We start from the raw sequence: 14,245 nt of genomic DNA, 5'->3' as shown, positions 1-14,245 counted from the left end.
AGGAAGTCTTGTTCAGTGACCCTGTTAAAAAGTAATCAAAATGCAGAAGTCAGTCTGAACAAAACAAATTCTCAATCCCATCAGATAGTCAAACTCACGGGATTCTGCCTGCTCACCGACTTGGGAAAAAATTGTAGATTCAAGGAAAAAAAAATTAAATCAGAAAAGCAAGAGATGGGGGTGTTTTCTGTTAAATAATGATTAAATAAAGAAAGTTGCTTTTGTAGTTTTTCCGAGAACATCTTGCTGTGAATTATCATCTTGAGTCATGTTTACTATTTTTATAGTGAGAAGCTCAAAGCGCTATATTTCTTTCTTGCTTCAGTAAGTTCAGTAGAATAAATGAATTTTGCATGTGTTGATCATTCAGAATTCTGCCGTTCTTTATCTTCTTCTAAATATAAATTCTCATTATAAAACACTGTAAATGTAGAAGCCACGGAACCAAAAATCATATAGGATGTTCCTAGGTGATCAAAAAAAAAAAAAATCAATCTCTTTCAAGTAATTTTGAGAGTATCTAGAGTGGAAGCAGTGTTGGTCACAGAGTTAAAAAAATAACAGTTCTGTATAAAAGCGGACATTAATTTACCTGTTTCTACAGTTGGTATAAAGAAGGAGTGGGGTCCCATTTAGTTCTTAAGTAGTATCATTAGACACATTTGGTTGTTATCATTCTTTTGAAATGCGTGAAGAGCAAAACAAATTAACAGAAAAAAATTAATTAGGTACAGTCTCTTTAATATAGTTCACGGAGTTGGTGTGTTCATAAGAATCTTAAGTCTGGCCACACCCGTTGACTTTGGAGCCCTGATGTGTGTGTGGACATATTAACACAGTATCATCCATGAACCAGACCATCTCCTGGCAGAGACAGGAGCTAATGAAAAATTAGCTAATGCCCCTAATAGTTGTGTCTGGAATGGCTGCATTTTTCTTTCTCCTATAGTAAGAAGCCTTTTGCCCGACCAAACATCAGTACTCTATTGTAATTGCTTTTGTTTTGACTACAAAGTAGTTGGCTGGTTCAGAAAGCAGGGTGATTAATGATCTCAATATCTGTGTGTTCTCTGCCAAATTGAATTTAGTATATTTGCACAGGTGATCAGTCTGGCCTGTGTATACACAGAAGAAAATTAATAATTAAAAACAGATAAGCTACCTGGTGGTCACTTCTAACTTAATTTGTTTAGGCTTAGGTCCACCCCTCGTCATTCAGAACTCCACTTCGCCCCCTCTGGAGTCATGGTGCTCCCGGAATGGAGAGTAGAAAGGGCGAGAAGACGGACTTACTTAAACACAAAAAAACCTGCAGTGGGAAAAATTCTGGAGCGGGGTGTGTTTAGGGAATGTAGTCTGAAAAGGGCAGTCTCCGTACTATTTATTTATTTATTTATTTACTTTTATTTTTTTATTTGTTTGTTTGTTTTCATGAAAACCTCCAGGGCTGAGCTTCAATATATTGCCATGTGATGCCTGATGGGGGGGAAAACTCAGTCAAGATGTGTGGAAAGTACACCCAAAGATGTGATCACTTTTGAAATAGCCCAGTCAGACAGATCAGACCAGCAAATTGAACCACAGCTACCACATTTTTAAAACTCCCCTTTTCTTTTTTTTTTAAATCCTTGAGGAAGCTTAGTTTGCATTTGTTTGTTGGAAGCAACATAATTGTCTTGACCATTTCTAGTTTGTTTTCTTCTCCAGAAGCTGCCAAATCCTGGGTATGGTTTTCAGACTCCCTCTTCATTGAGTGTTTAAGGGCAAAGGACATTTATTTTTGCCAAACGTACTCTGCATTTCACGAATGATACATGAGGATTAGTGAATGGTGTTCACTGTAGCATTAAACTGCTTTTTTTTACGGCCAGATACCATTTTAATCTAAATCTGCAGGAGCTTTTCACGAGAGAATTACCCTGTGAGGTTACATTTGGATTCGTTCTACTCAGTAAAGTGACATAAAAATAGGAGCCAAAATTCAGCAGAATTTTTGAGAGGCAATCCTATTCGTTTTCTTGTTTATTAATGTGCCTAAAGCTTTAATGGTGTTTTCACAAATTTTATATCATAATGAATACATGATGTCAGAAGATGGTCTGGACTCATGAGCTAGTTTTTACAACAATCCTAAACTTTCAAGAATGGCTTAAAATTGCTTTTACCCTTTAGCTTCTTATAATTCCAAAATTCTCAAAATTTATGTTAGTGGTTTCTTTATAACGCATGCTTGACAACAGGGCTTGAGTGCAAGGTACACGTCAGAAGAGGTTGAGCACGATTTTTGGAGCAGGTAGGGAAGAACATCTGAAACAAATTTTGAGTGAAACCATCTAGATGAAAAAAAAAATAGATGATATTGTTAATAATGGTGGCACAGTGATGTGGTTTCCACCAAACTGCCTCAGCAACGTAGTCAAACAGCGTGAGGGAGACGACCAGTAGAAATCATAAAAGTGTAAGGTTTGTCATTTACCATAAGTAAGCAATTTAATATTTACCATTTTTTGCTTCATTTCTGAAAATACCGGTGGCCAGTCACACTGGATTGAACCCCTGACGGTACCTTGTGCTCAGGGTCACTGCGTGACTCAGGACTGCCCCTGTCCAAAGACTGTGGTGTGACTGGGCTTCCCGGTGTGTCATGTGACTCAGTAACCCGTAAGGCTTCGTGTTTGATGCAGAAAATCAAAGGGTGTGTAAAATTAAGTTTCTCCTTTCAAGAAATTTCTAGAATAAAGGAGATAGACATTATTTAATATGACATAGAATCTTATGGTCAAAGGGTTAATTAACTTGCCTTTGGTCACTATAGCTAGTGAGAAGAGTATATAATATCTGAAACTTAGGTATTCAGACTTAAAATTTAGTGTTACTAACATCACATCATCTTGCACTGATTTCTTTTTAAGTCAAATCTTTGTGCCAAGAATATGATGTTTTTAGAAATATTTTTTTAGAAATTATCATTTTTAAAAAAACCCTCCACCTTTGCGAGAAACTGTGTAGTAATAGGCTAGTACCAGCTGCTTCCAGATTCAGCTGAAAAGCATGTGCTCTAGCATTTTATTTGTTTGCATTTTAGTTGTGCTTTGTGTGTCTTTTGAAATAATCTCGTCCTTTGTGCGGGCAGTTTTTTCTTTTTTTGTTTTCTTATGTTCCGTTAGCCAACATATAGTACGTACATCATTAGTTTTTGATGTAGCCGTTCAGTTTTTAAGAGCTCATGATGTGGCGAAAGGGAGACTCGACGTCTCAGCTCCTCTCCATCCTCCGTCTGAAAATATCTACTTGAGCTTTTTAACCTCAGATCCTTGGAAGGGGAGATTGATAATACTTGTGTCTCAGATAATATATTACCTAAGCACTCAGTGCTTCTGAGAGTCTCAGGAAATGAGTGTGTGTGTGTCATGTGTGGGAATCACATAGTAATTCCCCTTTGCTCGTGGGAGATACATTCCAGGATCCCCAGTGGCTGCCTGAAACCATAGAGAGTACCAAACCCTATACACGCTACCTTTTTTTCCTATACATACATACCTATGATAAAGTTTAATTCATTAGTTGGATACAATAAGAGATTAACACCAAAAACTGATGATAAAAGAGACCAATTTTTAACGATATACTGCAAGAAAATTTTGTGAATGTGACCTGTCTGCCTCAGAATAACATTGGACTGTCCTTGCCCTTGTTGTGGCCTGAGAGAGTGGAATACGGGTGGGATGGCCTGGGATGAGGTAGGCAGTGCACGGACCTACTGCAGGAGGGGCCTCGGAAGAAGGATCAGGGGCTTCTAATCGCCTTTGACTGCAGGTAACTGAAACCATGGAAACCAAAACAGGGAATAAGGGAGAACCACTGTATTTACAAATATGTATCCCAAGCCTATTTATTTACCGTTTTTATTTGAAGATATGTTGTAGACAGTCATTTCCTCTTCTCACAAACAGATGGAGGCATGACATCATATATTTAAAAAAGTTGATTCGGGAAATAGGGGCAAGTAGCAATCAAAGCATATCTGTGGTAGGTTTTTTCATCAAACCCAAGGTCAATAGCTAATATATTTGATAAGTATATATATATATTTGATAAGTAAATAATATATTTGATAAGTATAGACCAAGATTTGGCTGAATCTATGGCCTCAACTTGTAAAATTACCATTCTATGCTATTGCAAACAAACCAGTTATTGAACCCATTTCCCGATACTGCAGATGAGTTACTCAGAGAAGCTATGACAGCTTAGGGAGTATCTAGAACATGCTGAGTTCATAATATGGAAGATACTGATAATCTCTTACAACTAGTGCCGTGTATCCCTCTCACAAGTAGACTCCTACATAGCATAAACCACAGGTCTACATCAAAATAATACTTTGGAGGTTTTATGTTTGTGGCGAGAAAGTGAGTAAAATTTCCTTAGTCCCTTTTTGCAAATTAGTAATTCTTGAGTTAGTTTACATATTAAACAACGTCAGCGAAATAGGTATGCTCTTATACTGTTGATATTATTTGGCACATATGTGCAGAGAATTTTAGTAATAATTGGTTAATTACTAACACTGATAAGATGAGACTATATATGTGGCACCAGTGACCATAAAATTATGGATTCATAGTTTTTGACATGGCGTATTTAGAAGCAACACATCTATTCGGAAAAGTTTTGTGTTGATCTATATTCTGAATTTAATATATACAATAATAATTTTATTTTAAAGAGAAATAGGAACCTAAATAATCAGAATAACCAGATTAAAAGAAAATCGTTCCAATATAAAATAACTCAGAATGCTTACTACAACTCAATAAATGACAAAAAGCAAAATGTAAAATCTTTGCAGGGATGCTAAGACAAACAAACAAACAAACAAAAATCCCCCAAAGCAACCGCTTTAGAGAAAACATAAAACACAAGGGAAGATTGTGTACTGAAAATGGAAATTTCTGAAACTTAATAGATATTTTTCAGAATCCAACTTTGACTTTGAAATATGTAGTATAAAGTAGTTTTCAGAATTTCTTAAACAGTGCAGTATAAAGTGCTTGGTATATGAGCTTTTTGGAGCAGTAAATATATGCGTGTTATTAAAGAATGGAAATATAATGCAACAAGGGGCTAAGCTGACTTCCCTTTTGACAAGAAATATCAAAGGCTGGCATTGTTAACACTAACATTGTAGGAATACTGGAAGGAAAAGAATCCTTTTATTAAACTTCTGAACAGCAAGACTACACTTTCAGAGATGTAGGAACAGCTCATGTGTGTATGCATCAGTTGTGTACTAATACAGGATATTATAGCAACTGCCATATTGAATCAAAACTATATTTTATGGTGCCCAGTATATCATCTCTAATTTTGGCATCTTTTTAGGATTCTTCAGTGTGTTTGTATCAAAATACTATGGTTGAATTAAGTATCATTTCTTAAATTCCTTCTTATCAAGCAAAAGCTTATTTAAGTTGGTATTTCCCAAATTGTGTTTCATCGACATTTGATTCTATAAAAGACAACACTAAAAAACAATTCTATATCAAATGACTTGGGGGAAATGCTGCATTTTAAAAATTCCCTTTTGGACACGGGAGCAAAGATAACTAATGCTCACCAAAACATAAGCTTGCTTCTTTATATTTTCCAGTCCCACAGTGTACTGGTCTATGTGACCAGTTATAACCAGTAAAGTGTGAGCAGAGGGAAGTTAATTTCACAATAAGACATTGGAAGAATTGTGAGCTAGGTGTCAATCTCTGTTTTATTCTGTTGTTTCTTTGTTTCCTTTTTCTTACTGTGGTAATGGAGGAAGCCCCATGTTACAGGTAGTTCAAGATGGTGGTACCTCCACTGGCCAGGGGTTCTTGTGGACTGAGCACTACTTCTATCATGTGGGCATGCTTGATGGATATGTAGTGTGAATGGTAAATTACCCTTTATTGTGTTGAGCCACTGGAGTTCAGGGTTCGTTATCAAGATATAATCTGGCATATATTGACCTATGTTGACGTAGCTTATAGTGAGCATATAATGCATTTTATATAGTAAGAGCTTTAGAAGCCTTATAGTAAGGGAACTCTTCACTGTGTGTTATATCCCAAACTTATTTGACTGTGGAAACCTATTTTCCTCCCAGAATCTATCCATATCCCTTTGGTCTGGTGTTCTGTGGAGCACAGTTTGTAAAACACTGATTTTAAATGCTTCTTCACCATACTTATGTTATCATCTTGTTTAACAGTATGGGATCACGCAATTTGAGGTTCACTGTCCACAGGATAAGAGAGTGAGACACTTTCTTTTATTTGCCAAATATTACTTTCAGGGTTTGGGGATACATATTTATAATGAATGGGAAATTTGTGGCCATGTTTATATTTTTTTTTTATTACTATGTGTTGAAAACACATCTTGCCTTATCTCTCACCTTTTCTGAAAGTGTAGGTTATTATCCTTAAAATAACAGCAGTAATAACCAAAGATCCTCTTGTAGTGGTCCAAATACTTGATGGATTTAGTAGTTATTCTGGGTTGTCCTGAGTTTTCTGATAATTCAGGTACAAAAGCCCCCCCCCCTTTTTTTTAAACAAATGTCTTACAATATTATAGAGGAGTTAGAGATTTTTTTCTTTTGAGCTTTTGTTGATAAGTCTAAAAATTTGGACTGGACACTGACTGGGAAAGTAGGCGTTCATTTTTCTTCTTGGTTCTCTCTTTTGGGTAGAAATTTGATGATCATAGTCTGTCATCTGATGTGTCGTCTTCCTGTTCCTCTAAAATTACTACTGCTCTGCTCAGTACTGTTCACAGGTACTGACAAGCTGTTCTGCTGGTGTATTCATGTTAGCTTGACACTGTGTTTTCAAAAATAACATGAGATAACCTATAATCTTTGGTATTTCATTATATTTTTGGATCATTTATTCAAAGTAATACGGTACCAGCTCTGATGACAGAAGTACCTGCTGTTGATACCTTTTTTTTCCCCCAGAGAGCACATTTCTCCTTAGAAAAGGGAGTATTTATCCCTTCCTTTCATTTCTGGTGCTTAATGTAATTAATCTTTTAAAAACTTTCTCTTTAATTTCAAGGCCATACACCAGTATTACACTGTCGTTTCTTTCATATATTGTGCTCGCTCGAGTAGGTAGTGGATTGCCTTTTGATGTATTCATCACTATTTCCTCGATGCATCATCTTTCATTCTCCTCTCAATTTTAGACCCAATGTCAGGCTTTAACTTCTTCCTTTAAGTTCTGATAGCCATCGAGGAACTTGTTTGCCTTTTGTTTTGTTTTCTCTCCCTCTAACATCACATCTGCTCCCTAACCTTCCACCATGACTTCCAAGTAGATGATTTGAAAATCACTTGTCCAGTCCACACCCAATTTCATGAACTCATCCCACATCTCTAAGCGTTTCCAAACCCAACTTCAGCAGCATTTACTGTCTGTCTGTGTCTTCACATTCAAAGCTCACACATTCTGTAGCTCACCACAAAGGGGAATGTCCTTTTTCCTTCCATTTCTTTAAAAGCAGTATGACTATTTTCCCAGTCATGGACGTTCCAACATACTTGCCTGCTTTGGAAGCATTATTTTAAAAAAATCATCTTTCCTGGTATTGCATGTATACTAAGTGTATATTCTGGATTTATGGGATAATCCCACATTCAAATACTCTGTCCTGTTGTTAACATAGCTGTATTAGAATTTGCCCAACCAGTTGCTTCACTGTTTGGATTAATTTTGAAAACATGGACCTTAGTAGTAAGAAGCTTCGTGGAGTAAAATTAATGTGAAAGTGACTTTTTTTTTCATATTAAAGTGTGGCCAGTTAATATTTATTAAACCTAATATTTAATAAACTATATGAGAAGTATGAAACTTATCCATGAACTTTTCTTACAAGAAACTCTTGATCTTTTATTTCTCTTACCCAAATTCTATTTGACATTCAATTTAAAATCTGAAGGATATAATGAAAGCCCTTAGACAATGACTGAAATAATAATATAGGGTGACATTTAATGAAGTGGATGGGCCTGTCTTTTACCTGAAGAGAAGATGTAGGGATTGAAAGTCACACTGGTTAGACAGTCTGTACGTATGTTTATCTTACAGCAGAATCTCTGGGGAACATTAGTACTTAGCTTCCCACCAAAACAGTATCTCTGTAAATATTTCACAATTGCACATTGTTTAATGCTCACTGGTGAGAGAGTGAAAGCTACTTAATACCAAATTTAACAATTAATACTAGACTTAATACTAAATCCTTCAAAATATTAACGATCCTGAAGAGCCCATGCCTCATTTACAGCAATGTAAGTAGATACATATTTTCTATTTTGTTTTCATGACTATTCCATATCAGTTGCTTGTCCAGTTAACTGAAAAACTCAGTTTTAGAATTTGAGATGGGGAGATGCCAGTTCGTGAAGCATCATTCTCGTTATCAAATATCTAGGGTGACAATTCACTGCACACTTGGAATGTCCCACAATTCATTTTAGTTCCACTGGATGTAAATCAAAAGGTTACATTGACACCTTGTCCTGGACTTCTAAAATAAGGGCCAGAAATTTAGGTGTATTTCAATGACTCACACAGTGAATAATTTGTAGAGAGCAAAGAGGTGATCTTAAGATAAGGGCTCGATAAGGTTTTACACCTTTATTTAAACCTTGTTGCTATTAAAACTTTAAATTAAAACTATAACCATATGTAATGGGTATACCTTTCAGTAAAAACAAAACAAAACAAAACAAAAACATAGCTATTGAAGAACCTTCATCTGGAAGTCAGCTTAAGAACTATCTCCAACCCTATTCTTCTGGGTTGGCAAAATAAGTGTTTTTCTTGGGATTGTTACAGAGTCTCAGAGGACGTACATATTGCTGGACAGTTAATATCCTTGCCGTCATCGAATCATCTCTCTAGGTGTCCCCTGAAAGGTCCATCAATCTATATGATCCTCAGGTGAAGACACTCTCATAGACTTCCCTTCCCGTCTGCATTTATTCATCATTCTCTCTGCTGATGATGACATGTGTGGGTACGGACACCATCCTCTGGTTTCCCTAACACTGGATGTGAGTATCCACAAGATAAACTCAGCAAGCGTCTTTCTCTAAGGTCTTGCTGACTCCCGGGGGTCTACTACTTGCGACTCCCTGAGGAAAACCATCCTCCTGGCTCTTTAATATCCTAGCCCTCTCTGAGTTTTTTCCACTTCTCAAAGACCCTACCTGAGAAAGAGTCACAGAGCAATTCTGTGTAATCTCTTGTCACTGAGACTTGTGCTCCCCTCAATTCCTTGTCTCCAGCTAGAAGAAAAGGAAAGAGAAAAGGGAGAGATTATCAGAGGTTTATTGGTTTTTACTGTAACACCTCCTTTCTAGGAAGAGTTATAGAAGAAACAAAGGAAAAGGTAATGATATTAATATTTCTCATCTTTGTTGTAAACTTGATAGTACATCATATTCCCTCAAAACATAACAAGCATCTTAATATATTTGCATAGCCATCATGTATTGTGCCTTCTTACTCATTCTTCTGGAATAATTTCTTCTCTTACTATAGTACTTTCTCTGAGGGTATTTTCAAATACCATTTGTTATATATATCTATGTATAGCAAAACTTTTGAAATCCTAGATGCCTACAAATACACTAATTTTATCCTTACTTTTAAGTGGTGAAATAGCTACATATAAAATTATGAGCCACAAGTTCTTTTCCCTAGACAGTTAGAAGCATTTATCGTTTATCTACTTGCATTCAGGACATCTACTGTCCATGTGATCTCCTTGTTCCTTTGCTGCGTGTTTCTGAGAGCTTTTAGACTGTTTCCATCTTGTTTACTTAGAATTTTCTATGATGTACCTAAGAGTAGGTTTTTATTTCCACCTATCCTGTGTGTTAGTTGTTGAGAGAGGTATGAATGGGATAGAGAAAACTAGGGTAAGTCTTCAGAATCCATTTGGGGTGTGTGTGTGTGTGTGAAACATCTTCTTCAGAACCTTGACCCTACAGGACCTTTGCCTCACAATGAAGCTCAATAGGCCGAAAGCTTCCTGTGTTGAATTGTTACCTCTTCAAGGCATCTCACCTCCAACTCAAGTGAGCAGTTCATCTTGTTGAGGGGGAGGATATATAGAAATAGCCTATGAGCAACAGAATGGAAATAGCCTATGAGCAATAGAATGGAAATAGCCTGTGAGCATGATTCCTCCTTTAGTCTCTGCCCACCCCACCCACCATTCTGTGGTGTTACACTACCCCAGCAGAGCACACATCCCCCTCTCTGTTCTGACATGCTCACGGGATGCAGCCTTCCATGTTCCAGCAAGTTACACCTGAGCCCTGGGGACCACGGAGGTCAGTGTGAGCTCTTAGCATTCTTCCTCTCTGGATCCGGAGTTCACGGTGCACTCCATGAACGGTCCAACGTGCACTCCTAATCCATGGATTGTCCTTTTGATAGTCTGTTTTCATTAAAAGTAAGAAGATAGGGAATTTTTGAGGCTCCCGAATTCAATGTTTAAATTCTACCACCATATTTCCCCTGCTGCCTTGACTAAAAATTATTATATTTTACTACCAGTTTTCCCCAGTAAGGGTCAATGCAAATTTCATAATCTTGTTTAGGAAAACAAGACAAAACAAAACAAAACAAAACAAACAAACAAAAAAGCAGTTTGAAGCAGTGCCCCTGCTCTCCCCTCCTCCTTCCCATTCAACTTGCTATGTTTGGGCCTCCCTGTTTAGAGATTTCAGGACAGCTCCTGGGACTCAGCATGAGAAATAAGGACAACAACATAATGATTTCTGGGAGCCCAGTATTTGACCTTTCTAAAATAGTAACTCATTTAATCCATCTAAAAACTAGTATATAACATTAACAATATTAGTAATATTGCTACTTTACAAACAAGATCAGTATTGTTTGGAAAATTGACGAACCCCTAAGTTTAGTAAGTAACAGAGCCATGATTTATATTCAGGTTTATCTGATTCCCGTCGTTTTTGAAAAATCAAGACATCTGGCCTTGAAGGCAAAAGAAGTTATGCCAGCCCCGTCAATGGTGTGCCTTCCATACACCATATAACTTCTCTGTGCCTCAATTTTCTCATTTGTTAATTGAGAATATTTCATGTTATTTCGTAGTTGTTTTGAACATCAAGCTGAATTCAACCAATAATGTATGTGAATGTGCTTAATATCATCCACTGTGATGGTGTTTAGTAAATGTTTGCTGACTATGAATTTGTGGAAAATTAATCCATATCCATTTTTCAATAGAAACCACCATCCTTAGTGCTGTCTGATTATTCGTCATTATTCCTTTTTTGTGGTCCACTCAGCAAAATGAACCAGACTTACACGCATCAGAAACTTATCTAATAGCAAGCTTTACTAAAAATTTAAAGGATACAAGCAATACGGAGATGTCCCGTATGGATTCCAGGTCCTTCTTCTCTGCATTGGACACATTTCTTGGACCAAAGTAATAGATGAACTATCTCAGTGAGTATTTCTGGTGACCTCCCATAGTGAGAAGTGTTATGAAACACCAGCATTCTACACTGAAATCATTCAGGGATTATATGGCACTTTCCAAGGACCTATGCCTCATAAATGTATAGATTCCACATGTATTTATCATAGTGATCCTATACCAGAGACAGTCTGCTACACTAATTTCATAAATAAGAAATTTCCTCGAGGCAAATATTAGTAAATTTACCAGAAAGGGTTAGATTTTATAGGGGAGTGACCAAACTTTTCCCCCCGGGAGAGAAATAGACCATAGGCCAAGCTCAACTTAACCCTTTCCATGTAGCGTAAGTATAACTGAGATTATTATAATAAATATTGACATACATACTGTAATCTCATGCCTAATGTCAAATGTTTTCAACTATAAATTGAGCAATTTACAGTAAATCAAGTCAAGTAATCATATATTGGGTACCCAGTGTATGCATGGGTAAATTTGGCAAAAAGAAGTCTAATTGAGACCAAAATGCCTTTTGCTATCTAGGAATACTTGCTTCCTATTGAGACATGATAACCTTTTAATTATTGAAATAGAATATATAATATAAAGCAAGAGTAAACAGTTCTATGTGAGGGAACAAAAGAATTCCCAGGAAGGTTTTCCAGATCTCTGGCAGACTAAAGTATGGGATGGAGAGCTTTTTCATTGTTCGAGATAAGAAATCTTTTTCCCATTAGGGAGTCAAATAACTGAAGAGGGGGCGTGAGTACAGTTGTGTGCACGTGTTGCTCTCTGAACGTTTCCTTTCTTGTTGTTTGTGTGTTCACATTATCTGGAGAATTTGTGAATATTCTATTTTCACATTAGCCAATTTCTGAAATCTGGGTTAAAGATAGTGTGTAATAGAGGAAAGCAGAGGAAGGAGGAAAGAAGAAAGAATGAATTAGTGTGCAAATAACATTTACTAAAAGTCCAGGAATGATAGCAGGAATGATAGTAAGAGGTTTTTTTATAAATGCTAGGTTAACTTGGAGTTATAACAAGTAGCTATTGCTGCTTTTCTTTTTAAATAGAATTCTAGTGTCTTGTGTAGGAAATTTATTGTTGGGAACCTCTAGGAAATATATTCTCTAAAATATCCTTCAGGTAGTGGGAACATTTTTGGTAAAATGGCGAAGTTGCTTCTTGCTGATTGGTGCATCGTGCAAAGTAAGAACCATTTGGACTTGAGAGCAGGAGAGTCATAGATCTTTCTTACTAAATTTATTGTTCTTGCATGTAAACTGAGAAAGATTGCCAAAGGCAGGATTGCCCCCAGTGAATTGAACCTGGAATCATGAGGTTACATGAGTATAAAGATATAAAGATAAATAAAAATATTATAGTTTAGTAATAATCATGGTAATTATGATACGGTACAAGGGAAGCATGTTGGAAACCAGAACATGGTCTTGGTGGCAGTTGTTAAGTTATTATCAAGGGCTAAACCAATTCAGAGAGGATGGTGGTTGTGAACATTTTAATATTTCACTCCATCAAGATTATCTAGCGAAATCTCCTGTGTAAACTACAGTCTAGAAACCCCTTCCTCCAATGCACAAGGCTGAGGGTATGGCAAAAAAGAAGAGAGAAGAAATTGTATTTGTAAGCATTCTGGTGCTTTCTTGAGAACATGATGGTTTCAGATTCACATCAGTGAATATTTAAAAACAAATCCTCATTATTTGCCTCAGTGGTCACTGAGCTAAGGAAAAGGCCAATTGGTTTTAGGGGGGAAAATGAAACAGCGTGTGAGACACTGAAATAGTGAGAAGTCGGTGAAGGCAGCTCTCAAGTGGGTTGTATCACATGCAGATTTATTTTTAACTCTGAATATTGAGTAATACACAGAACACTTGAGCAACTTGTGAAGTTTCTGATTTAGATCCCTGCAGAGAAATCCAGTTGAAATACATAGTATACTCACCCATGAGTCTTGCCCTAGCACAACAAAACATCTCATTGCTTTTATTGTTCTATACCTTGGAAAAGCCCAAGAGATTCTGACTATGGAAGTAGACTGCTTGCAAAATTTTACCCAAGTTCAGCTCTGTATATAGCATATTAACATTAGACATATAATATTTTCAAGTGTTCACAAGGTATTAATTTACATTAACAATAGTTCCAATGTATAAAGATCACATTTTTATTTTATTTTGTTTTTAATTTTTTTTAAAGATTTATTTATTTCTTTGATGGAGAGAGAGAACAGAGTAAGCAAGAATATGAGTTGGGGTAGAGGCCGAAGGAGAGAGAGAAGAAGGCACCCCACTGAGCAGGGGTTTCCCAGGGATCCCCAATGCAAGGACCCCAGGATCGTGACCTGAGCCAAAAGCAGATGCTTAACCAACTGAGCCACCCAGGTGCCTCTATTTTATTTCTGACTTAGCTTTAAAAGCCATATATTTTAAAGAGTTAAAGACATTATTTTATAAATGGACTTGTCAACTTGGCTAAGGAAATTGGTCTTGTTACGTTATTCAAGTCAGATTTTAAATAATGTAGTCTGTTAGATTTACACTGCATCTAAAATTTGGGAACAAATGTGTTAACGTGATTTTAAATGTTGCTGTGGGCTTAACTTTTATTGCTTAATTGAGAGTATATGCCACAGCACAATTATGCCAGGACTATAGCTTCAGTGAAGGAGAAAAGATATTTTATTGTCTCAAAGGCTGACTCTATTCTTACT

At 36.6% G+C, this 14,245-nt stretch overlaps 1 protein-coding gene across 1 annotated transcript in view; it reads left to right on the top strand.

Annotated features, from left to right (window-relative positions):
* The window catches only part of CNTNAP2 (contactin associated protein 2), a 1,944,007-nt gene that overhangs the window by 264,517 nt on the left and 1,665,245 nt on the right, over positions 1-14,245 (top strand). The gene's annotated exons all lie outside the window — the stretch shown is intronic.

Source organism: Mustela erminea, chromosome 11 (genome assembly GCF_009829155.1).
Source record: "Mustela erminea isolate mMusErm1 chromosome 11, mMusErm1.Pri, whole genome shotgun sequence".
Lineage (NCBI taxonomy): Eukaryota > Metazoa > Chordata > Mammalia > Carnivora > Mustelidae > Mustela > Mustela erminea.
Note: the sequence above shows the minus strand (reverse complement) of the source record. Positions and strands in the feature narration are given on the sequence as shown.